Source organism: Mustela nivalis (assembly GCF_964662115.1).
Source record: "Mustela nivalis genome assembly, chromosome: 6".
Taxonomy (NCBI): domain Eukaryota; kingdom Metazoa; phylum Chordata; class Mammalia; order Carnivora; family Mustelidae; genus Mustela; species Mustela nivalis.
Window position 1 is genome coordinate 66080514 of NC_139025.1, and position 27113 is coordinate 66107626.

General features: G+C 37.6%; 1 long non-coding RNA gene across 1 annotated transcript in view; it reads right to left on the reverse strand.

Moving 5' to 3' along the window:
- The window catches only part of LOC309868288, a 116018-nt gene that overhangs the window by 5619 nt on the left and 83286 nt on the right, over nucleotides 1–27113 (reverse strand). The window contains exon 5 of the long non-coding RNA XR_014313622.1: nucleotides 15365–15554. This is a non-coding gene — a long non-coding RNA (uncharacterized lncRNA). The remainder of the gene's footprint in view (nucleotides 1–15364; nucleotides 15555–27113) is intronic.

Consider the following 27113-nt stretch of genomic DNA (forward strand, 5'->3'; position numbering starts at 1 on the left):
AACAACAATAACAACAACAACAAACCTCAAACAAAACAAAAACCCCCGACTCAAACATATTATTATATGATGAGCAGTTCACAGATGTCACTGAGGACCCAAGTCCCTTTCAACTCCCTGCTCTGCTGTCCTCACTGCTGGCTTCCTGAGGAGACTGGTATCAAAGAAAAGCAGTGCTGGACAGCAGTAAAAGCAGATTAATGAAGTATGGAGTACGGGAGATTCCAGATAAACCAATTTAATAGAATTCTTCTGAAACTGGTCTCTCTAGAAGTATGGTGATAGAAGGCCAATGTTGGGCCTGGTCCAGCAGGGGGCTCAGAAGAGCCTGATTAATGTTTGGTCAGAGAAAGAATCTTTGTTATTGATTCCCTTTATATTCACAAGATGGCTTCAACAACTCCACGCCTCCTATCCAGAACTAGTAAAATTCATGTGGAAGTATTTCTTTCTTGAGATCTTTTTTAGGCGTGAAGAATGCTTTTCCAGAAACTTCCATCCCCACTTCTTTGATATCTCAATAGCTGGATTGGATCTTTTGCTTATTCTAAATTAATAACCAAAATGAGAAATGGATTACTATGATTTTTTTGTATACATCATCATGGTAAGTCAACCACATGGACTACTAGTAAAAGCATGCTAGTTATTTTCTAGCTTTAAATTAGAAAGCATGTAACTTTTCTATACTGAATTCCAAGTTCTCTTTTGATTATTAGGTTTAGTAAAACTCTATGGTTACATACTTGATGATAATATGATTTAGATATTGTTATGCCCCAATAATGGGTCCGTCCTGAAAGGAGCGAGACTGATATAAAGCGAAGATCAAGGAAAGCTTTATTTCGCATCAAGCATCAAGAATCTAACCGAACGTTCGGGGCTGCACCTCTTACAAGAGAGGGCGACCCTTCTCTGTTTCACAGACTAGCTTTTAAGGGCAAAGGCGATGCGGTTGGGCCTGGCCATGCACAGGTGGGCAATGAGATTGTAACACACACAGGAAACTCCACAGTGATGCTAGGTGACCAATTGAATTACAATTTACCCTAGTAGACATTAGAACCTGCCTATTACACCTTGATTGGGATTGGCGCCAAAAAGGCTCCCAAAGGGCGGGGCCCATACTCCTTGGTAGCTAGGGAGACAGTATGCATCCCCACACTGATCTGATGTCTCCACCTGGCGTGACCCACCCTTGTATCTGGGCTTTGTTACCTGCGGCTGGTTTCTGGAACTTGTTTTTAAGTAAATCCCCTGGGGGAAGGGGAGCAGGGACAGTTTAAGGGTTAAACAACAAGGTTATTGTTTAACCTTAATGGAAGCCTCTGGCTAAAATATAAAAATATAAAATAGGTCCTTATAATATTACATATTGGAAATTGGCTCCTGTTCTCCCCAGAGCCTCCATTCTCAAGCTGAATGGGTTAAATTCTTATCTTCTGGGGAGGGAGGAAGGATGCAAAGTGTAGACAAGGGCAAGATTGAATGGAAATATCCAGGTAGTTCTTTTTGGGAAGTGGAGACAGAAGTCCCTACATTTTCAGTATTCCTTCTATCTCATCCCTTTAGACTAGGCTGATGAAATGGGTATAAACAATCAGGGCATTCCTGGAATCACTGCCACTCTTCTGTCAATTCTAGCTGGTTATAGAGTTCAAAAAGGTCTCTACTGAAATTTAAATTGGAGTAGAAAACCTCAATGAGTTGGTGACAAAGTACAGGTTGAACCAGCATGGATTTAGAAGACATAGCTAGACTTCTAGGAACTTTTTTTTTTTTTAAGATTTTATTTGTTTATTTGACTGAGAGATCACAAGCAAGCAGAGAGGCAGGAGGAGAGAGAGAGGGGGAAGCAGGCTCCCTGTCAAGCAGAGAGCCCAATGCGGGGCTGGATCCCAGGACGGGGGATCATGACCCGAGCTGAAGGCAGAGGCTTCAACCCACTGAGCCACCCAAATGCCTCTAGGAACTTTTGATTGTCTAGGTAAACAGTAGCCACACCTAGTCATTGCAATGATCTCACAAGGCAAAATGCATTTTATGTGATTAATTTTTTTAGGTTTCTCTTATTATAAGTTTTACTTCTTTTGGTTTCTAGTCATATTTGTAATGTGGTGCAGTGGAAAGAAAACTGCATAAAGCAAAATTGTTTCCATTAACCTCGGGACATTATCAATTCTTTCTATATGTCTCAGAAATTCTGAATCAGGTGAAAAAGGAAAGAGTAGGGGAGAAGGAGGAGAACAAAGAACAAGACACAAAGGTATAGATGCTATGGGACATTGCTCCAGGGAGATTATCACAGAGAAAGAAACCTATCTTTTAGACATTCTTACCAAATAATCACAATTAGTAAGAAAGAAAGCTTAATTGACCATGGCTAAAATTTTAAAGCAAGAAGAATTTCTACCAAATGATAAAAAGCTGTTTAGGTATGGGCATGAATAAATTAGCTTATATAAGCTGTTAAATAGAAAAGAAACTTGGTAATAAAGTGCCATCATTGGTTGATTTATAACCAAATGTTCTTAATTTTCTCCATATTTATTTTCAATCTTGATGAAATATGTGATTTTTACACTGTTGCAGAATAAATAGAACAGAACTCATGGTATTTTGTAGCTAATTACATGTGTGTTGTGTTTTTTAATTTTAAAAATAATTCTTTAAAAAATAACTTCATTGAGGTACAATTTATGCCATAAAATTCACCCAGTATAAGTGGACAATTCAATAATTTTTAGCAAATTTATAGAATTCAGGGTAAATTTTACTGTAACTCAGTTCTGGAACATTTTTCTTACCCACTAAAAGTTTCCTCAGTGTCATTTGCAGTTACCTCCTTCCCAGGTTTAGGCAGCCATTTCTCTGTTTTCTGTAAATTTGCTTTTTTTCTGGAAATTTCATATGTTTGAAACCATTTAATATGTAGTCTTTTATGTTTGGCTTCTTTGACTTAGCATCCTGTTTTGGAGTTCATCCAAGTTGTATGTATCAGAAGTTTATCCTTCTTAGATGTGGTCCATATACACTATGGAGTATTATGCCTCCATCAGAAAGGATGAACACCCAACTTTTGTAGCAACATGGACAGGACTGGAAGAGATTATGCTGAGTGAAATCAGTCAAGCAGAGAGAGTCAATTATCATATGGTTTCACTTATTTGTGGAGCATAACAAATAGCATGCAGGACAAGGGGAGATGAAGAGGAGAAGGGAGTTGAGGGAAATTGGAAGGGGAGGTAAACCATGAGAGACTATGGACTCTGAAAAACAATCTGAGGGTTTTGAAGGGGTGGGGGGTGGGAGGTTGGGGGAACCAGGTGGTGGGTATTGGAGAGGGCATGGATTGCATGGAGCACTGGGTGTGGTACAAAAACAATGAATACTGTTGTGCTGAAAAAAAAAAAAAGAAGTTTATCCTTCTTTATTGCTCAGTAATATTTCATTGTATGAATATACCTACCATATTTGATTTCACCATTTACCAATTAAAGAACATTTGTATCATTTCTATTGTTTGGTTTTTATGAATAATGCTGCTGTGAACATTTGTTTAGAAGCTTTTGTGTGGGCATATGCTTTCATTTCATTTGGGTATATTCTAGGAGTGGCATTGCCAAGTCACAGGATAACTCTAGGCTTAATCTTTTAAGAAATTGCTGAACTGTTTTCCAAATGGCTATATACCATTTCATATACTTTAAATATTTTTTTAAAATGATTTTATTTGTTTATTTGAGAGAAGAGAATGAGCACAGAGGAAGAGGGAGAAGCAGATTCCCTACTGAGCAGACACCTTCCCACCCTCCCAATGGGCTGAATCCCAGGACCCTGAAATCATGACCTGGGCCAAAGCCACCTAGGCACCCCACCATTTCACATTCTTACCAGCAATGTATGAGAGTTCCAATTTCTCAGTATCCTTACCAATATCATCTATTGTCACTTTTTTTTGCTTAAAGTAATTTTAATTTGTAGGTATCATATTTTACTGTAGTTTTACCTTTTATTTCCCTAATGACTAATGACAATGAAAATGTTTTTATTTGCTTATTATCCAGTTGTGTATTTTCTTTCGTAAAATATTTATTCAAATCTTTTGACTACTTTTAATTGGGTTATTTCACTTCTCATTAAGTTGTAAAAGATTTTTATATATTTTACGTATTTTTTCAGACATATGATCTACATATACTTTCTCCCAGTCTTTTCATTTTTCTTATTGGTAACTTTTGAAAGCCAGTTTTAAATTTGATGAAGTCCAATCTGTCATTTTTTCCTTTTATATATCAAGCCTTTTGATATATCAAGAAATCTTTCCCTAATCCAAGTTTTCTCCTTTGTTTTCTTCTAGAAGTTTTATAACTTTAGCTCTTACAAGTATATCTCTGATTTTTTTTTTTTTTTAAGTATGATCTTTGCCCAACTTCGGGGTCAAATTCATGATCCCAAGATCAAGAGTCACATGCTCCACTGACTAAGCCAGCCAGGTGCCCCTCTCATGATTTATTTTGAGTTAAGTTTTGTGTAAGTTCTATGTAAGAATCTAAATTAATTTTGTTGCAGATGCATAGCCACTTGTCCCAGCAATATATATGTGTTAAAAAAATCCATCATGTTCCCACTGTATCAACTGACTAGAATGGTAAGGGTTTATTACCATACTCTGAATTCTTTTTCATTGATTTATATATCTATCTTTATACTTACTGACACTGTCTTCATTATTGTTGTTTTATCGTAAGTTTAAGAATTGGATAGCAGGGCACCTGGGTAGCTCAGTGGGTTAAGCCTCTGCCTTCAACTCAGGTCTTGATCTCAGGGTTTTGGGATTGAGGCCTGCATCGGGCTCTCTGCTCACCGGGGAGCCTGCTTCCCTCTCTCGCTCTCTGCCTGCTTCTCTGCTTGTTTGTGACCTCTGTCAAATAAATAAATAAAATCTTAAAATAAAATTGGATATCATATATTCTCTAAGTTTGTTGTTTCAAAAAAAGTGTTTTGGCTATTCTGTGTCCTTTGCATTTCCATATAAATTTTAGGATCAGGCTATTTCTACAAAATAATGCCTGGGATTTTGATTGGGCTTACAAAATGGACCATTTTGGGAAAATCACCACCTTAACAGTCCATGAACATGGAATATAACTGTTTATTTAGATCTTTAATTTCTCTCAGTTTTTTTTTAAATTTAAATTTTAAGTAGTGAATATACAGTACAATATTGGTTTCTGGAGTAGAATTCAGTGATTCATTACTTATATACAACACCTAGAGCTGATCACAACAAGTACCCTCACCCATCTCAGCCACCCCCAACCACTCCCTCCATCAACCCTCAGCTTGTTTATCATCTCTTATGGTTTGTTTTCCTTTCTCCTTTTTTTTTTCTTTTCCCCCTTCCCATATGATCATTAGCTTTCTTTCTTAATTCCACATATAAGTAAAATCATATGGCATTTGTCTTTCTTTGACTCATAGTACTCTCTATCCACCTTGTTGCAAATAGCAAGATTTCATTTTTTGATGGCTGAGTAATATTCCATTGTATATATATATATATATATATATATATATATATATATATATACCACATCTTCTTTCATTAGTTGATGGACATTTGAGCTCTCTCCATAGTTTGGCTATTGTTGATACTACCTCTCAGTAATGTTTTATAGTTTTCAGAGTATAAGCCTTCCAGTTCTTTTGTTAAATTTATCCTTAGTATCCATTTTTATTGATTTTATTGAGAATGAAATTGTTTCTTAATTTCCTTTTTGGATTTTTTTTTTTCCTAAGAAAACAATCAGAATGTGTGCCTGGGTGGCTTAGATGGAAGTGTCTGCCTTTAGCTCAGGTCATGATCTCAAGGTCCTGGGATCAAGCCCCACATCAGGCTCCCTGCATCAGGCTCCCTGCTCCATGGTGGGGCATGCTTCACCCTCTCACTCTGCCTGCCACTACCCCTGCTTGTGCTGTCTGTCAAATAAATACATAAAATATTTAAAAAAATATATAGTTAAATTTTGTATATTGATCTTATATCCTGTGACTTTGTTAAATTTATATATTAGTTCTAATGAATCTTTCTTTCTTTCTCTTTTTCTTTCCTTCTTTCTTTCAGATATCTTAGGATCATGTTATCTGTGAATAAAGACAGTTTTACTTTATTTTCTATCTGTATTCCTTTAATTATAGGTTGTATTGGATACAACCTATTGTATAATGTTGATTTGGAGTGGTAAGAGTGAATATCTTGCCTAGTTTTTTTTTTTTTAAACAGATTTTATTTATTCATTTGAGAAAGAGAGAGCATGAGCAGGGGGAAGAGGCAGAGGCAGAAGGAGAAGCAGACTCCCTACTAAGCTGTGAGCCTGCCGTGGGGATGGATCCCAGAACCCTGGGATCACAATCTGAGTTGAAAGCAGATGCTTAACCATCTGAACCACCCAGGTGCCCCTCTTGCCTAGTTCTTAATCTTGGGGGGAAAGCATTCAGTCTTTTACCATTAAGTATGATGTTAGCCATAAGTTTCTCATAGATGCACTTTGTCAAGATGAGTAAGTTCCTTTCTATTCCTAACTCCAAGAGTTTTTATCATAAATGGGTGTTGGGTTGTCAAATACTCTTCTGGTACCTATTAAGATAATCATGTGTTTTATTTTATTAATGTTATATATCCATTAATTGATTTCTGGATATTCAACCGACCTTGCATTTCTGGGATAAATCCGCTTGGTCATGGTGTGTAGTCTTTTTTATATGTTATTGGATTTGGTTTGCTAATATTTTGGTGATGACTTTTGCATCAATATTCATGAAGGAAATTAGTCTGTAGTTTTCATTCTTTAGAAAGCAGTGAAATTCTTTTTTTTAATCACTAACCCCACCCTGGCAGAACTACCTCACTGGCAGAGTTGGAAATGGTGGAGATGATACAAGGAGCTTTAGGCAAGAACACCACTGTCTCCCATGGTTCTTACAAAGTTCAGTATTTTATTTTTTCTGAATATATACTTCTCTTTTATTTGGTCAATTTCCAGAGCCTTCAAATGGTTGTTTCTGACAATGTTTTCCAGTTTAATAGTTGCTCTGGAGGAGAGGATTTGTTGCCCTATTCACTCCTTTGTAGCTGGAGTTCCATTATGTGTTTTAGATGGATCTGGCATGTTTTGAACAACGATGGATAGTGTATATGAGACTGTAATAAGGAGTTAATGAGGCAAGTGCCCCTGATTTTCTGACTTATGTTACTGAGGAAAAAGTCATCAAAACAACTTCTGAAGTCTCTATTGGATTGGATTAGAGGGATTTTATGTCTCATTCTTTTTATTTATTTATTTTTTAACAGCTGCTTCAGTTTTAAAACTTATTCCTTGAACATATTCCTGGATTTTTTTTTTTTTTAAAGATTTTATTTATTTATTTGACAGAGAGAAATGACAAGTAGATGGAGAGGCAGGCAGAGAGAGAGAGAGAGAGGGAAGCAGGCTCTTTGCTGAGCAGAGAGCCCGATGCGGGACTCGATTCCAGGACTCTGAGATCATGACCTGAGCCGAAGGCAGCGGCTTAACCCACTGAGCCACCCAGGTGCCCATATTCCTGGATATTAAGATGGATATGAAACCCTCATGAGCACCAAAATTTTTTCACAAGGATTTAAAAAAAAAGAGTCACTTTCAAGATACTGCCTCTAAAATTAGCTAGTCTTAGGGTTCATAAGTATCTTTCCCCAATGGATGAGATGAATACTTTGTTGGGAAGAAAACTTTTCTTCTACCGACTTATAGTTAGGATTAAATGTTTATATGCCAACTTAATGGTATGGAGGGAGGCTAAGTCTTCATATGCTGGAAGGTTCTGAAGATGCTTGTTTATACAAATTTTGTTTTTGGAATATCCTGGTGCCCAAGGCAGCTTTCTCTGACTGGAGACCTCCTGGGGTGGGAGGCAGCTGGTGGTAGCTGACCCTTATAAAGCTCTACAAAGATTTAAAAAAAAAAAATCAGATAAGATTTTTCCTTTTGCATGTGCTATAGCTCAGAAGTTTTCACTTTGATGCCATTTTGGTAGGTTTTCAGTCCCTTCAATCCATTTACTGGTTTTACTCTGTTGTTATTTTTAACAAATGATAAATAGCATGTGGTAGAATCCTAACGGTGGCTAATGTGGAAAAAAGATTAGAGAAACATATGTTTAACTTTAGAACCTACTTAAGATGGATTCTTGATATAATTTACTATAGTTTACTTTATTTATGTTTGATTATACCTCATTTAAATACCCTAGAAGTCTTCAGAGGTCATAATGAGGATTTTGACTTTTATTTGATGACACTACAGAGTCAAATATTTTTATCAAAGAAGGGGCATGTTAAGAGTTATTCTTTAGAAAGGTAATTCTTACAGTAAAAATATGTGAGAGGGTACAGAAAAGGAAGATTGGAGATAAGAAGGCCAATTAAATGTCATCGATAATAATTAAGGTCAGATGATTCTTGAATTTTACCACACATTGGAATGAACTAGAGGTCTTGTTAAAAACAGATTGCTGGCCTCACTATCAGAGTTTCAGATTAAATAGATCTGGACTGGGGGCTGAAAATTTTTATTTGTAATAAGTTTCCAGGTGATTCTGATGCTGTTGGTTCACTTTGAGGACTAACTGGTCCAGGCAAAAGAAATAAACACTTGAACTTGAATGGTGGTGATAGGATGAAAAGACATCAAAATGGAAGAATCTGCATGCCCTGGTAATTAATAAGATATGGAGAATGAAGTTGGTAGTCCAAGGTGACGGAATTCAGACCTTGATGTTTGGTGGTTCTATTAATGGAAGTTGTTGTAGAAGGTTATTTGGAGAGGTGGGTTGATGATGAGTTTATTTTGGACATAACTAAATTTGAGATGTTAGAAAGACACTAAGTTGAAAATTCTCAGTAAACATTTGGAAATATGCCTTCTTGTCTATGAGAGGTTGGAGTCAGAAAGGGGAGTTTTGGGGTTATCACACTAGAAGTGAACTTGAGGCTGTGACATTGGTTGAGGCTACAGGGGGACTCAATGTCTCAAGCCAAGAATGGAATTGTGGAGATTCTTACCTTCTAGAAGTGGGAGAAATAAGAAACGGGGAGGGGGGGCAGGAGAATGCAGTGTTACAGTGTGGAAAGGAACAAGAAAGTGTCAACAACGAGTCAACAGGATCTAGTTCTGCAGAAAACGATGAGTGTCTTCCAATGTCATTAGATTCTGTGATGAGGTAGTTGGTGACCTTTAAGGGAGAAATTTCAGGGAAGTGAGAGGGTAGAGACAAAATTTTAAAAGTTAGGGAGTGAGTAAATGGTCACAATTGTAACCAAATATGAAGTTGATACTAATGGGACTTCAGAAGAAAAAAAAAAAAGCAATCCAAACTCACTAGGACTTTAAAATGCCACTCCTGGATAAGAGAACTAACTCCATACTTTTTGGGAATTTGAAAAGCTAATATTTGGGAGTTTGGTGAAGCCAAAGAAGAGCTGTGATTAGCAGCAAGGTTAGATCCAGTGAACGATAAAGAAGAAATGGAGCGGTGGTTTAGTAAACCCAAATTCCATTGGTGCACAGAAAGAAGAATGATGGATGAAAAATGGAAAGGGGAAGGGAAGAAAAGGGACCAAAATGTATCACTGAAGGATGTATATTTTTAAGGATGTTCTAGCAGGGACATCATTGTTCTATCTGGTTACCTAATCACCTGGTAATAAAAAATATGGCATTTTCATACTGCCAGAATTTACTCTTACATATATCTGATTTTTTCTTAATAATACCTGTCAACTTTAAAGAAAAACAGCCAGCTATTTTTACCAGCAAAATGGGTTTATTTGTGAGCAGTGGAGGAATTACAACTCAGGATATGCAAGCTATGGCAAGTCTGGAGATTAAAGGAAAGGAAGTCTACTTTCTAGAGAAAGGGCAGAGGTTGGGAGGGGCTGCTTTGAATGAAAGTCCATTGGAGGAAAACAAGAGTTCAAGACGGTAATGGTTTCCCATTGGCAGAGTTGTGGTATTTTCTTATTGGCTGAGTTTATTGCTGGACAAGGAGAAAGTCTACCTTTCTTCTGATAAAGTAGTGAAGTAGGCTACTTCCTGTTGGAAATGTAAGATAGTCTCTTCTTGTTGGGGTCTGCAATTTGAGTGGTAAGGTTGTGAGCTTCCCCTTGCTGACCTCCAGATTCCCCTTTATTTTTATTTATTTAAATATTTTTAAAAAGATTTATTTATTTTGAGAGAGAGTGAGAATGCAAGTGTGTGGGAGGGGCAGAAGAGGGAGAAAATCTGGAACAGACTTCTGGATGAGTGTGGAGTCCAAAGTGGGGTGCAATCTCATGACCCTGAGATCAAGACCTTGAGATCATGACGGAGCTGAAATCAAGAGGCAGATGCTTAACTGACAGAGCCACACAGGCGTCCCCCCGCCGCCCCACCCCATTCCTTTATATATGAGTTTCCCTTTATTCAGTTTCACAGACCAAAAATTAATAGCACTTCACTCATCTTCAAGTTCAGTTCATAGGAGTCTAAAATGTGCAACTGAGATATTTTAGTTTCCTAGTCCCGTAAGAGTAGTAATATGATGCCCCGTTGCAAATGCCACTGTTATTTTTATTGAAAGGTTGTGGGTTTGGGACCAAGGAGAGTGGTGGGGATCACCCATATAACTCAATGAAAGAGGAGTGCAGACAGAATTCTTACAAAAATAAATAATACAGGAAAGTCCTTTTGCCATCATTTGCACTCCCTTCTTTTTTAGGTCATTTGAATGAGTAGTTAAAAACATACGTGGTTTAGCACCAGACCTTGTGATTCTTTTTTCTTTTTCTTTTCCTTTTTTTTCAGGCACAGAGAAATTTTTTTAGCTGAACTGTTTGCTTAGTGTACATTAAAGAACTGATGTTCACAGTATAGCTGATAGCTGGTGGAAATGAAATAATCTGTATTGACACATTTAGAAGTTTCACATCTTTTTCCACTTAACATGCTAACGTGATAATTGCCAGACTGATGATTTTTCCAGTGACACATCTCCCTTTGTCAATATTTAGACCTGTGTATAGAAAGCTTATCTAACACACCTGGCTAATTTTCACTTCATTTAAAAATAAATGGAACATGTTTAGCTTGCAGGGTTAGAACAAAAAGAAAGAGGTTTCATAAGTAATATTCTCAAAACGTGTTTCTGATAAGAAAATATATATAAAAAGTAACTTTATTAACTGTATTCGATCAGATTTAAAACTCTTAACTGGAGTATGTGTTAAGATCATCTTATGGATTTTGAGGCTTTCCCCCCCACCCCCTTCAGAAAAATTCCTTGGGAGCTCAAAAAAAAGAAAAAAAAATCACTTGGAATATTCAGAGTAACTTCTGGTTTGGATTTTGCAACTATGAAAGGCCATTCCAGAGTCTGGTCAATTTGTTACTGTTTTGTAATACTCCACTTGTGCTCATTCACCAGTGTGTCATGAGGTCCACCATGTAGAGGAGTCTTAGTCTTAATTTAGTGTCTAGGAAGATTAAAACTGATTGTAGGCAAACTCTTTTAGGATAAGCTCAAGGTGACCCATCTTCTCTAAGACTTCTGGTGAGTCACTGAAGAAGAAAAAGGCATAAAAGGAATTTAACTCAGAGTACATTGTTTCCTGACCGGGTGGGTGGTCCCTGTTTTACTTCATTTTTCCTTTGGTTTAGAAAGCCAGAGTTTCAGTTTAGCATATGAATCCCTTTGGTGGCAACTTCTGATAGCCCCCAGGTCCTTGTCGGGCTGATAAAGGGAGGGTGCTAAGGACAGGAAACACTTCTTTCAAAAAGCTGAGGTGAATGGAGATCTTAAACTGTTTTCTGATTGGTTTCTCATGGTCATGCTTTTAGGGGTTTTGATGTTCTTCTCACTCCCTCTTCTTCCCTTTTCATAAAACATAATTGCTGTTTAAAAATGTTAGTCTAGCTTTCTTTTGAAAGTAGAATTGCACTGACAGTAACTGGGTTAACTGTATTGCTAGATTTTTCTGGTTTCCAAAGAATGCCTCAAAAGTGTGGAAATAAAGCTCTTTTTCTTTTTCTTTTTTATGGCTAACAACTTCCCAGCCTTCTAATTTGCTGTCCTGTTACATTGGAGTTCATTATCTTTGTATTACAGTTTAGTCATTCTGTTTGAGTTTCCATCCTTTCATTCGCTCCTGAATTCTTGCTGAAAACGGCAATAAAAGTAACACAGCTGAGCCTTGCATACAAACTGAAGACATAATGAGAACAGTACTTTCATAGGAATTCTATCCTACATCACGGGTTTCATTTCAAACATTTAGAATGAAAAGCATGCTTAAAGTATACTGAGATCTTTTTCCCTCTCTTCTGTTACCTTTTCTCCTTCCAAATTCAATTATACAATAAGGCACATAATTTTTATCTTCACTTGCCTATAGAGGAAACAAGGTCACATAAAATCTCTGAAGATTTGGAGTAGTAGCTTAAGAAATCATTTAATGTGATGTTTTTGTTGAGTTAAAGAGCAATATACTGCAACGCCAATGTTTTAAGTTATGGAATAAAGTTGGAATTGTAAGTTAAAGCTGAGTGGCTAGACTTTGCTAATCTAGCTCTGGAAAGTTAAGTAGAAAAATGATTATTAATTGATATTCTCAAGCAGATGCAATGGTTAAATAAAGGTAGCCCATAGAATGAAGACTATATAGTAAAATGTCACTAGCTGTTTGATGCAAAATATCACACGAGAAGAGATCCTCTAATATAGTGCCTGCCATTCTTTCTGTGACCTCCAGGCAATGAAACCAGATAATTAAAAATAATGTATGCTTTAAAGTAATAGTTCTAATACCCCCATTAACTACGTGGGATTATATTTTTTAACAGAAATAGAAGTCTTTGGCATTTCTAAATAACAAGACATGGTTTTCTATTTTGGCAAAATAAGGTTGGCAATAAAGCTATAAGCAGAGACTTTTTAGAGAGTTGATTAAAAAAATTTTTTTTAATTATTTTTTTAAAGTATTCTCTGCATCCAACATGGGGCTTTAACTCAGAACTCTGAAATCAAGAGTCACACACTCCACTGACTGAGGCAGCCAGGCACCTCTAGAATTGATTTTTGATTGGAACATCACAGGTCAGGCAATTAGAGAATCAAAAGTAAACACAAGCATTTCTGGAAATGGGTAGTGAGTAAAAAGAATGGCATAATTTGAATGAAATAAATTATATATCAAATAAAGTATTTTTCACACTCCTAGAATATAATAAAGTTCTGTTTTTCTTTAGAAATTATCAATTTCCGGGGTGCCTGGGTGGCTCAGTGGGTTAAAGCCTCTGCCTTCGGCTCGAGTCATGGTCTCGGGGTCCTGGAATCAAGCCCCACATCCGGTTCTCTGCTCAGTGGGGAGCCTGCTTCCTCTTCTCTCTCTCTGCCTGCCTCTCTGCCTACTTGTGATCTCTGTCTGTCAAATAAATAAATAAAATATTTTAAAATTAAAAAAAAAAAAGAAATTATCAATTTCCTTCCATAGGCACAACGATCTGGCTACCCAAATTATCATAACAAAGTTGTTCGGTGGGCCCAGTATCAAGTAAATGAAATGAGGTTATTTAATGTTTAATGGCAGAAGGAAGACATCAGGAACCATCCTTATTGGGGGGAGGGTTAATTTTGTCAGTATAATCAGAATACCTGAAGATCCTTGATTATTGTTCTCTCTGTACTGGAAAAAAGCTCAGAAGAGCTGTGTTTGGCTGTTGGATCTTTCATTCTAGCCATCATCTCCACCAATACAAATGTTCATTGTTTAGATGAGTTGCATCGTTTAATTGCTGTGTAGTATTGGCCATTCTGGTTCCATCAGTTCACTTTACATGTTTATACTTTGGTCCAGTTCATGCTTATTTTATAGTTCCTCTAATACTTTAACTATGTATTACAGTATCACCAGAGGACCTTTAAATGCACATTTCTGGATCCCCAACCCAGGGCTGGGGCCCAGGAAAGTGACTCTTGCAGAAGATACTAGAATAATGCTTCAAAAAACATTGCTAAGGAGTATTTCCATATTTAATTTTTGAATACATAATTCATTTATATGGCTCAAAAATAATCATTCCAGCTCCATATCTGCCTCATTTTGCACCCCTCAAAGGGTAATTTTGGTCCACTGAGAAACAGACACCAAAACAGGATGAGATGTGCAGATCTGTTATCTGGAAGGAGAGAGAAGGAAAGAGAATTGGGTACAGTCTATAGCACAGTTCCATGAAAGACAAGCAAGGCCAGTGGGGAGTTTCTTGTAAAAGGAGTCCCCTGGGTTGCTGGAATGGGCTTGCCCATTCTTATCCCAGTCTTGCTTGGCCATTATTTGGGAAGTAGGCTTTAGCACAGACATGGGTAGAGCCAGAGGGAGCAAAACTAGGGCCATATGTGAATTATGCTCCCTTCAGCAACAGGTCCAAGGGACAAAGTTAGTGACTGCTATACATTGGTTATTAGTTTCTTGTGAATGCTTTCAAAGTGGTTTTTTTTTTTTTCCACATATAACATAAAGGAAGTTCTATGACTCCATCTTTTTACTCAGAAGTTACGATTTTAAGCTTTTTGTTCACTTGTTTCACTTGCCTTTTTTTTTTTTTCCATTTAAATCTTGGAGATCTTTTACATCAGTACCTTCAGAGTATCTTAATTCTTCTTTTACGATTGCCAAGTGTTCTGCTGTATGGCTGTACCATGAGTTTTAACTTTTTTTTTTTTTAAGATTTTATTTATTTATTTGACAGAGATCACAAGTAGACAGAGAGGCAGTCAGAGAGAGAGGAGGAAGCAGGCTCCCGCTGAGCAGAGAGCCTGACGTGGGGCTCCATCCCAGGACGCTGGGATCATGACCTGAGCCGAAGGCAGAGGCTTTAACCCACTGAGCCACCCAGGTGCCCCTTAACTTATTTTTTTTAACCATTCATCACTGATAGACATTTGTTTCTGTTCTAAACAATGTTGTTGTGATTAAACTTGTACAGACATCATTTTGCACGTATGCAAATGGACAAAATGAAAAAATGCAAATTACCTGTAGGATAAATTCCAGAAAGGAACTGCTGGGTCAAAAGGTATATATAAGTAATTGTGACAGGGGTTGTCAATTTTTTCCATAGAGCATAAAACTCATACATAGGGTTACACCTATTTACATTCCTGATGTATAGAGTGTCTGTTTCTCCACAGCATTGCTAATTGAATGTGTTATCAAATGTCTGCATTTCTGCCAATATGATAAAAGAAAATGGTTTCTTTCTCACTTTATGAAGATATAAAGAAGCGGTACCTGGGTGGCTCAGTCCAGTTGAGTGTCCTGGCAATTTTAGCAAAGGTCATGATCTCAATGGTGGTGAGATCCAACCCAGAGCTGGGCTCTGCAGTCAGTGGGAAGTCTGCTTGAGATTCTGTTTCCTTCTCCCTCTGCTCCTCCCTGCCCTTGCATGTGAGCACACATTCTCTCTCTCAAATAAATGAATCTAAGAAAAAAAGAACAGATTTGAAGATAGATATTTAAGAGTCATTTGCATTTCCTTTTCTGTGAGCTGGTTGTTCTTATATTGACTGTTTTTCTTTTGAATTGCTTGTCTTTGTCTTATTTTCTTTCTTATTTTTCTTATTCTTTCTTTATGTGACTTAAAAAAATGTATATGATTAGTCCATTATCTATGATATAAGATATGAATACTTTTCTAAGTTTCTTGGTTGTAGTTCTACTTTGTGTATATAGTGTTTTACACGTGGGAGGAAAATACACACATAGTATACACATATTTAAAGAGTTTTAAGTTTAGCATTTATTTGGTGGAGGATTTTTTAGTCATAGTTAGAAAGGTCTTTCTTACTTCAAGGATGTAAAGGAATTCTCCCAAATTTTCATCTAGTACATCTGAGATTTCATTTTTTATTTCTTATTTTTATTATTTTTATAAGATTTTATTTATTTATTTGACAGACAGAGAGAGAGAGCACAAGCAGGGGGAGTCACAGGTGGAGGGAAAGGAAGAAGCAGGCTCCCCACCCTGAGCACAGAACCCAGTGTGGGGCTCAATCCCAGAACCCTGGGATCATGACCTGAGCCAAAGGCAGATGGTTAATTGACTAAGCCACTCAGGTGCCTAGTGATGTGATTTTTTACAATGATATCTTGAAGTCATTTGGTTTCAAGTGTGATGTATGAATACAGCATAATATTCCCCCAGATTCATCCCAACTCATTTAATGAGCTATCTTTACCCAGAGATTTAAGGTGTCACTCTTGCTATATTTCAAATTATGCTAAATTCCCTTATGTACTAGGGTCTATTTCTTTTAGTCACATTCTTATATCTGTTTATTCATGCTGTGATACTACCTTTTAAATTATTGAGACTTTATAATTTATTTTAATATTTGATAAGACTAATCCACATAGCTCTTTTTTATTGGTTTCCTATTATTTACTTTTTCCAAATGAACTTAGAATTATTTCAGAAATCGAACAATAAATAAAAAGAAAAAAAACTTGATGGTGCTTTGTTAGGATTCTGAAAAATTTATAAGTTAACTTATAAAGAAGAATAAGTTATAAAGAATAACTTTAACACATTGAATTATTGTTAATGAACATGATGTAGTTTCCTTTTATGTTCTAGCTGATAATCTTATGTCTCTCTTTTCTGAGCTCTTGAGATATTTCATTGTAGTTCCCAAATACTAAAAAACCATAATTGATCATTGACATGTTAAAATATAATTTTCAAAAAGGCTACATCATGACTCTCAAGGATATGTAGAATGAAAACATGTTAAAGATTTTATTCATCTTGGGGTGACTAGCTGGTTCAGTTGGTAGAGCATTTGACTTGATCTTGGGTTGGTGAGTTTGAGACCCACGCTGGGTGCAGGGATTACTAAAAAAAATTTTAAAAAGGGGCGCCTGGGTGGCTCAGTGGGCTAAAGCCTCTGCCTTTGGCCCAGGTCATGATCTCAGGGTCCTGGGATTAAGCCCTGCATTGGGTTCTCTGCTCAGCAGGGAGCCTGCTTCCCCACCCCCTTGCTTGTCTCTCTGTCCACTTATAATTTCTGTCTGTCAAATAAATAAAATATTTAAAAAAAATTAAAGCAAAGATGTTATTTATCTCATAAGCTAATAAGGGAATGAGTAAGATGTTACATTAGCCTAAAGGGCTTTGAGAAGCTAGGTACCTATAAGAAATTGAATTGATTGCTAGGTTAGATACAAAATTAGTTAATGTCCAATAGGATCATGAACCTCTGTGGTCATCTGTTCCACTGGACAAACTTATTTGCATATTTACTGAACAAAACATGTACACATTAACCTCTGCCCCTATAGAGGTAGAAAATGACCCATGCAGTACAGAAGGAAAAAAAATTTGGATTCTGAATATTTTTTTAAGATATTATCAGTATGGTTTTCTGGCAGATCAGATGTGTTGGGTGAAAACAAGGAGTAAAGTATGATTGACAGATTTTTGGTTTGGGCCACTGCAAGGATGAAGTTGTCATCAAGTGGGATGGGGAAGGCTATGGGTAAAACAGGTTTGGCAGAAAAAAATTAGAGTTCAGATTTGGGAGCTGCTGTCTTTGAGAGGGCTTCTAGCTAGAGTTCTTAAGCAAGCATTTGGATCCTCGAGTCCTGAGTTTGGGAATGAGGGCTGTGTTGAAGATACACATTTTAGAATCATTGGACTATAGATAGTATTTTAAAGACTGGAAGAAAAATTATAGGTAGAGAATTAAAGATTGAGCCCTGGGGTCCTCCAACATCAAGGAGTTCATTTCTTGAAATGACAAAGCAACTTATGCTTGGTAGTATCAACTGAGGTTTGATCTCTACATAAATAGTGAAAACACAGCTGAGATTTTTAAACCACCTATTATTGATTAAAAGTTAAACTAAGCATATGTTGAATCAAGTCCTTCTGTAATCTCAATAAGCAAAGTTGTAAATAAGCAATTAGTATAAGATTCTTTAAAAAAATAAATACTATTTTGGCATTTGGTAATGGCTAAAGAAGTTAATATCTCTTACAGAGAATGCATATTCTATTCTTAGTTTCATTTTACATCATATTAAACTTCTGAGGCTCATCAGAGAAATATATTGGATATGTATTATGTACCTTGACCTTTGGAACTCATTGTCTAAATGTTGCACAGGTTCACAGATGCAATTACCGCATTATACTGTCTCAGATATTTGATAGGATTTGCAAAAAAAAGCTGGTAGTTAACAAAAACTCTATTATTTGTACCATATAATTATACAGAGGGTGAGGACTGTCTTTTTTTTTTTTTGTATGTTTGGTCTATATACAGCTCTCTGATTTGGTCAGGTTGAACAGTGTTTGAAGGAGAGCCAAGCATGTTCTGGAGATAGCAGGCAAACAGCTTAGCAATTAACATGGGAACTTTTCTTCTAGAAGCTCAGCGTTTTCTGAAGTCCATCAAGACTTGATATAGCAGCTCAAGAGGCCCTCTGTTCTCTTGTGGGTTGGCATAGGGATTCCATGCCACAGTTTTACTTATTCCTTCTGTTCTGGAACATGACTTTAAAGTAATAAAATTGTGTTCTTTTGCTATCAACTGAAAACTTTGCATACTTTATTTAAAAAAATTTTTTTTAAGTTTTATTTTTTAAAGTTTTAAAAACTTTACTTTTAGAGGGCACAGCTACATGATTAAGACAAACCAAAGAGACTGAAATGGGGAAAAAACTTTTTTACTCCATATGAGTAAAATATATTCTATTTTAGTTTGGAGTCTTTGTCATAAATTGTATCATATTAAAATCCACAATGATGATAGTAGTTAACTATTACACAGATACACCTGTTCTGGATATATACCAAATAAATTCTAGGGCTAATTCTTCACTAATTTTACTAATATAAGATCAGTTTCTGTGGTTACAATGTATCCCTTCACTCTGTGCTATGGACTGAACTGTCTATCTCTCTGAATTCATATATTGATGCCTTAACCCCCAATATGACTGTATTTGAAGGTAGGGCCTAGTTGGACGTAAACGAATGTTAAATGAGGACACAGAGTGGGGCCCTCATACTATAGGACTGGTGCCCTTATAAGAGAAGGAAAACTTGCTAGAGATCTTTCTTTCAATGTTTGCAGAGAAGAGGCCATGGGAGGACAGAGAGAAGATGGTCATTTACACGGTAGAAAGAGAAGTCTCATTAGACACCAACCCTGACAGCACCTTTATCTTGGACTTCTAGTCTCCAGAACTGTAAGAATATAGATTTATGTTATTTAAGCCACCCAGCCTGTAATATCTCATGGCTGCCTGAGTAGACTAATACATTCTGCTTCATTTTTCTTTGCAACACTTATTACCACATGATTTGTGAATTATGGTAAATATGCTAGGATGTAAGCTAGGACATTTTGATTTATTACTGTGCCATTGCCCACCATGTAGTAGACATGCAATAAGTATCTGTTGGATGGATAAATTTAATGTCTAATGACAGGAGATCACATACAAAGAAACAAATATCGCATTTCTTAGCATATGGTATCTGATCATCCTAATTACATTTACCGTACAATGGCTCTATCTTTTCTCCCCTCCCTTCACTTCCCTTTTTCTTCTCTCCTTCCTGCTTTTTCCGCTCCTCTCCTATTCTCTTCTAATCTCATTTCTCTTATCATATTTGGTGCCCTTTGAAGGCAACTACCTTGTGTTCATTTGGATTCCCCACAAGTAGATTCTAAAATAAGAAGTCCAGATGCGGAAAATATACCTCTGGAGAAATAGGGAGGTGATTCAGGGAAGCAAAGGTAGCAGATAAAGAATATGGTATTAAGCAAGCTACCACTGTGGGCAACTGGAGCTTAATCCTGTGGATTAAGAAACTCTGGAGAAGATGTTGCAAATGATCCCATCTGAGGGGTAAGGGAGCTGGGGTAATTATTCATCAACTCCCAAGAGTCATTGGCCTGCCACCACAGATAGCATGGCTTTCTGTAATTCCAGGAACTGTGAATCCTCAGGTACAGAGGTGCTGATGCTGGCAGCTAGAAGTCTGCTGATGAATTAGGAGGATCCTAGGAATATGGGGGGGACCCTTATGGTGTCTGCTACAATCCTCATTTATTTGTCTGCTTACCAACTTTTTAGCATCACCCAAAAGCATATCGACACAATATGAAACATCACGTCTTTCCTGCTTTTTCAGACTATTGGAAGGAATACAGTTCTCTTATTCATCTCTGGTTGCAGACAAATAGAACTTTGTCATGAAAGAGCAATGAAAATAGACCAAAACATCACTATCCCCAGTTCGTTCAAAACCACTTCATTTTATATTTCATCCACACATGTGAAATGTATCCTAATTTTCTACAAATATTTATGGAATAGATGGGAATGTGCTGGTCCCCAAATTAATGGTGATGGGATCAAACTTTTGGGTTTCGTGGCCCTGGTTTGACCTTCCATTTAGGCATTGATATTTTCTCTTAAGCTCAGTACTGGCATCGTTCCAACCCTGGGTGTTATTCAATACAAGGTTTTACAAAAAACTCCACCTCCTTTTATTTATTTTTTCTTGGATAAAGCTTTTAAAAAAATGTTAATCTACAGATCCTCCTCCTCCATAATTACACTTGCCAGAGGAGTAGGAGCCAAACAATTAAATTCCCCATAGGTGTTGGGTATAATAATTCCTTGTGAATCAGAAGATTAAGCATGGAAACAACAAATGGAACAAGATGGTCTAAGCTCTGTTTTTCCTGCAGAACAGCAAATAGTTGCAAATCAAAAAGCAGTTCTCCTTAATTACCACTGTATGAGGCAGTGGGCTAAAAGCAGGCTCATTTGGTAATGTTTTCTGTGTGGCTACAGTATGTACACACAGCGTAGGCCTTTATGCACTGTCTAATAGACAATATTATATACTAGGGTATTGCTGACATTTATTTTATGTGGAGATACAACTGGTATGCCCAGGACACTGGTCTCCAAGCTGTGTGTGCCCCAAACTAAAGGAACAGTTTTACTTACTCAAGTCAGGCAAGACTATTTATACTTAAATACTTTCTTCACCACTTACAGCATGCCCTGCTAGGTGAAGAAGGTCCAGGAGCAGGACAGTCTGCAGTCATAGGCTGAGACCTCAGGGAGGCCTGCAAGCTGTGGCCTATAGCAAGCTTCACCAAGTTGACACATTTTCCTCTGCTTTACACTTGAATCAATTACTCTGCAGGTCTGGAGGCCTTTGGGTGAGCACGAATTAAAGAACTGATGTAGCAGAGCTGTAGTGTTTTATCCCCTCTTTTTGCTCCCCAAATTAGACCTGCTTGTTTGCTGAAATTGGTCAAACCATTTAATTAGCATTCCATGTTTGTTATTTCTTTAATCAAGGTTTCAAACAGAACAAGGCAACAAGCCAGACCAGTAATGAGTCTCCTCCACCTACTCTTAAGTTAAATACTTGCTGAGATTCCCATTCATTTCCCAGGGACATCTCATCACTGATGTACTTTCACTTATCATCAGGGTTATTGGGCACTGCTTGTAAGTGCATACTAATTGGCAGTAGGCGATATATATATTTATGTTAATTTATAGTTATATATAGGTCCCCATAAAAAGTGCATTTTTTAAGTGAGAAGAGTTGAATGTTTTTCTGGTGGAATTTGTGAGATCGCGAAGGCCATCAATGAGGAGAAGTGATTCACAGTATCTACTGACTCATGTTTGAAAGCCCAGAAATTAACCTTCCTACTTTTATAAAGTTCACTTAAGACATAATAAGCAAGGAGATAAAAAATAATTCTCTGAAAAAGTGCCCGAGTATCTAATTACTTGAGTTCCCATAACAAGTTGAGATGCTTAAAAGAAATGCCAAAGGTCAGGTCAGCTTGGCAAATGGATTTCATTTTATTTCATCCAAAATACTGCCCTACTTTAGCTGCGAATGTGGATGACTTAGGCAGTGTTAAAGAAATTATGCAAATCCGAATTGCGAACAGTTTTCCTTCTAGGGTTTTGTTTTTTTTTTTTTTTACATTTAGACTAACTGTAGTAATTATTTGAAAACCTTTTTGAATCCCACACTTAATAAAAGGAAATTTTATGCAAACAATGAAAGAGAATATCAAAGCGGTAAGTGAGGGTGATGCTGGTTTGCCTTCAGGGGCTAGTTAACTGGAGAGGAGTTTATTTCTGATCTTCCTACTTTCAGTATCACCACCTACTGAGAGGTTTTGGCAGCTCCACAAAGAATAGCAAAGGGAGCAAAGATTAATTCCTACAGAGGTACTGGAGAGAAAGCCTGTGGAGGAGGAAGGGTCAGGGCCCAGTGGGGGGCTTATGCTGCCATTTTGGTTCGCAGGTATCCTAGGCAAACTAGAATAGAGGATTATAGAAACTGGAATTGGACATCTTGCAACCATATCCCACCTCTACATCTTGTTGGCTATGTGACCTTGTCTCTCTGAATCTCGCTGTCCTCAACTGTATGAGGACAATACCAGAACCCATGTCATGTGATTGGAGGATGCAGTGTGTTAATATATACAAACAAAGCCCTTGTAATGGAAATTGGCACAAACCAAGGGCTAAGTGCCCATTATTATTACATGACTTGAAATGTGAGCTAATGAAAGTACCTAAACATGCCCATTGTTGGAGCTCCTTTCTGGGAATGAGCCGTGTCTATGGCTAGGGAAATAATCTGTTAGAAGGCTTGGTGGGACTTGGGAGGGGCGGTAGTGTGTGGTTTCTGAATCAGGTGAATCTGGGCTTGGAGATGGGCTCTGCTGCTTATGGCTGTGTGACAGTGCAACAAGTTACTTAAACTCTGTAAGCCTCTATTGTCTTCATGTGTAAAATGAAGAATATAATAAGGTTCACTTCAGAGATTCTTGTAAAGATTAAATTAAATTAGGCCTACAAAAGCATTTAGCATTAGCACCTGGCACAGTCTAAGTGCCAGATAATGGAGAACATTATTTCTCAAACTCAGTACTATTGACATTTGGGTTAGAAAATTCTTTGTTGTGGGGCCTATAGAATGTTCAGTAATATCCCTAGCCTCTATCCACTAGATGCTGGTAGCCTTCCATACTAATTGTCACAATCCAAAATACCTCTAGACACAGCCAAGTGTCTCCTGGAAGGCAGGGGAGAATTTGCCTGTGGTTGAAGGAGAGAAAGTGTATTAAGAAACAGGAATATCCACATTTGATTTTCCTCTTTGACAAAGCCAGCCTGTTGTCAGTGAGAGAGGAAAGGTGAGGGGTAAAGTCAAAAAAAGCAATTATTGCATCCAGTTTGCCCTAAGTTCCTGGGGGCTCTCTAGATTTCCGTAGGTAAAGATATTTTATAGCTCAGATCCTCTCACTGACTTTTTTCTTTTTCTTTTTTTTTTTTTTTTAAGATTTTATTTATTTGACAGACAGAGATCACAAGTAGGCAGAGAGGCAGGCAGAGAGAGAGAGAGAGGAGGAAGCAGACTCCCCACTGAGTCGAGAGCCCGATGTGGGGCTCGATCCCAGGACCCTGGGATCATGACCCGAGCAGAAGGCAGGTGCTTTAACCCACTGAGCCCCCCAGGCATCCCTCTCACTGACTTTTTTACCAATTGAAGGGGACCTCCTGAGTCCCTTTCCCTTGGTCCTAGAGAATATCCCTCACTAGGGGAAGGCCTGCTGAATAAATCTGTGTTTTTCATCTCAGCTAACAAAGCAAATTGCAGGATGTAATCATGAGCTTCAGTGTTAAATCCTCCTTGGAAGCAGGTAAGGAAATTGAGGCCGTATCTTACATTTTCAGCCTAATTTTATTTGGATTTGCTTGCTGTCATTAATGCTGCTTTAGTCCAGGTACTAATTTATAGCCTCTGCTGGTTTTTCTAATTTAAACAAAGATGTAAAGATTTAAGGATTAAAATGGCAAAAAATAGAGTTAAGTGGCTTTATTCATATATTCAACAAGTATTCATTAAGAATTCACCATGGCCAGGAACTGTTCAGGTTTGGGATACACCAGGGATCAAAACAGGCAAAAGCAAAAGTCCCCACCCTTCTGGAAATTAGTTAATCAACCTTTTAGGGCAGTAACAGCCCCAGTGAACAAGGAAGTGTCTGCAAGGCTAAAATACCTCAAACCTAGTTGATTCCCTTTCCTTCTTCCACTTCCATTTTGCGATCAGTTTTCCTTCTCCTCCAGGCTTCGTGCCCTTAATTTGCCATCCCATGGAACAGAGATGCCCTAGGCAAATTGAATATGACTTTTTGAATGTAACTCCCAATCTTCTTTCTATCAGTTGTAGGCTCTTAAGATGAAAAAGAATCATCCTATCTTGATCGAAAGAGATGTTTGCCCCTGGTTTAAGAGCCTGGTCATTATGCTATAAGCTCCAGGGTGCTTGAATCTCTGTGATTCTGAGTTACAGTTTCAAGGATTATAAATACCGGTGAACCTTCCCCCTTTCCCACTTGCGTTAACAGAGCCCGAATAGGTGAGTCAGCCCTTGGGTTCTTTCCCACCCAAACTCCTGCTCGAGCTTCTCCATGGCTACATAATAAAATTTTTGACAGAGTGAAACATGACCTCAGTAAACAGGCCAAACTCTGAGGATAAGATTCTGGACGTCTTGGCACAGTAGTCTCTAAGTTATAAGAATATTTTTGTGGAGAATCGTCTTTCGTTTATCAATCTTTATCAAAACCTTGTCCACCTATCTGCAGGTTGGGTATTAAATATAATGAGAATTGGATTAACATAGAAAGAGATAATTATGAAATGGGCCTTAGACTAGATTTCCTGTTTGTGAGAACAAGGCCTGTGAATTCATCACTGGTATGTTAAAGCAATAATGCGCAGCATTTCAAAAGAAACTTAACAGGAGGAGAAGTATTTGAACTCTAGATTTAAGTATGGGAGGAAATGAGAGATGAAATAGGTGTTTGATTTTATGTTAAGACCTAGTTTCTGGGATTTTTACTTTGGCATCTATTTTTATGATAATATTTACCTAGCACAGTCTGTAATGTACTAGGGGTAGAAATTGTCCTTTTAAATCTCATGTAGAACACTGAATTAGAAGGTACTAATGAAGTTTTTCACTCCACATTGCCCCCGACATACTAAGTATGATTCCCCCATCAAAAGGGCTATTAGCTGACCTGGAAAGATTTGTGAATAATATTGAGTACAGTGATTTCTCAGAATCATGTTCTCTGGGACATCTTCATCTCTTTCAGAGTTCTCTAAGTCACTTTGAAAGTATTATTCGGTCTTACAGTCAGCCTCTAGTAATTAGCCACATGTGGCTATTCAAACAGCCATTGAACCTGGTCCATGATTGTGCCATACCTGGGATTATTTCTTTCACACTTTAATTAAGGGAAAACAAGTTTAGACAGTCTGTATAAGAGGGAAATGTGTACCTTTAATTTCTTTTTTTAGCTTTTTTCTTTCTGTGACTCATCTCCTCTTCCTTCTCTTAAATCCTTGAGAAGTTAGGCTTTTTACTTAGCTCTTTGGAGCTAAGTAAAAAGTGAAAGTTACCTAGGCAGAATTTATACAAGATGATAGGCCGTTGTGAACAGAAGAGAGGGTTTAAAGGGTTGTGCCCCCTATGGAAAGGGGACAAGTCAGATTTTCAAGTTAAACAGAAATTTGCTGCAGTAATTACCCTTTATCATTAATGACAGACAATTGCCATAGTAACGGGCTGCCACCTGTCTCTCACACACCAGCTCTGTATGCTCTGAAACAAAATAAGAGCACACCGCAAAGTCAGTTGTGGAGCCACTAGTCTGAAGGAATGAAACTATGTTGATATTCAGAATTTAGCTAGTGGCACGCAGGGCTCGTTGTATTCATGAAAGCATTAGATAACAATAAGACTTAAGAGAATTTCATTTTTTTTTTTTTTAAATGAATGAACAGTGCTGACCTAGGACAGCATAATGGTTAAGGGCACAGCTTTGGATTTGGAGGGGGGTTTGAATCTGAGCTTCTCCATTATTGGCTGAGTGACCTTGGGTAAATGGCTTAACCTCCCTCAGCATCTTGATGTTGGGGGTTAAACTCATAGGTGGTTGAAAGGATTAAACTGGATAATGTTTGTAGAGCACTTAGCCCACTGTGAGTACTCCATCCATGGTAGCTGAAAAAATCTACCACCTGGCAGCAGGTGACTTGAACACATAAGTGCATGCCAGTGGCTCCTGTTTACTTAGTGAATTCAATTGCTGGTGGACCACTGCTCAGAGAATCCGGGTCTTCAAGTTACATGCTCTACAAGCTCTCCCTCCACTTTGTGTGTATGGAGGCATATATGCACAGAAGCACGGAGGAACAACCTTCAAATAATATAATTCTGATCTTCTCTACATTTTAGAAATGTCTTCTCGATACCAGAGAGTTCAGCAGGTCATTTACTCTTCCTAATGACACTGCATGTAGACAAATCTCTGTGACAGCTGACATCGGTTTTTCTTTCAAATCTCCTTGGTTATGTCTCTAAACTCTTTAGCACTCCTCTCACCCTGAGTCTTGGCTCTGTGCTGAAGCCAATTAGAGACATTAACCACTTCTCGCCCACGGTGGAGGCATTTATTTATTTATTTATTTAATCCTTAGGGTGGTGAAGACATGTCAAATTTTCTTTTTCTTTGAACTCTATGTCAAAGAGAACCTATTCAAAACCCGGACGAGGCGGATATGGTGTGCATACACACCTCTTTCCCTACTATCTATCATGTGATCATAAGATAAATTAGGGTTTGTCCAATCTTACACTATGTTGCAGTGTGCAATCTAAAAATCATACTCCTTTCTTCCATAACTAGTAATTTTCTGAATGCTGTTCTACATATTAGTTACCTAAAGCAGAACTCAGGGTAATTCTTGGCACCTATGTGCCCATCAGCCAACATATTTAAATTCCACTATTTGTTCCCCCCTTAAACAGCCTTACACTCTCTGTTTTCTATTGAGACTCCCAGCGTTTTCTCCAGGCAGACCTCACCATCTCCCTCCTAACTTGTTGTGG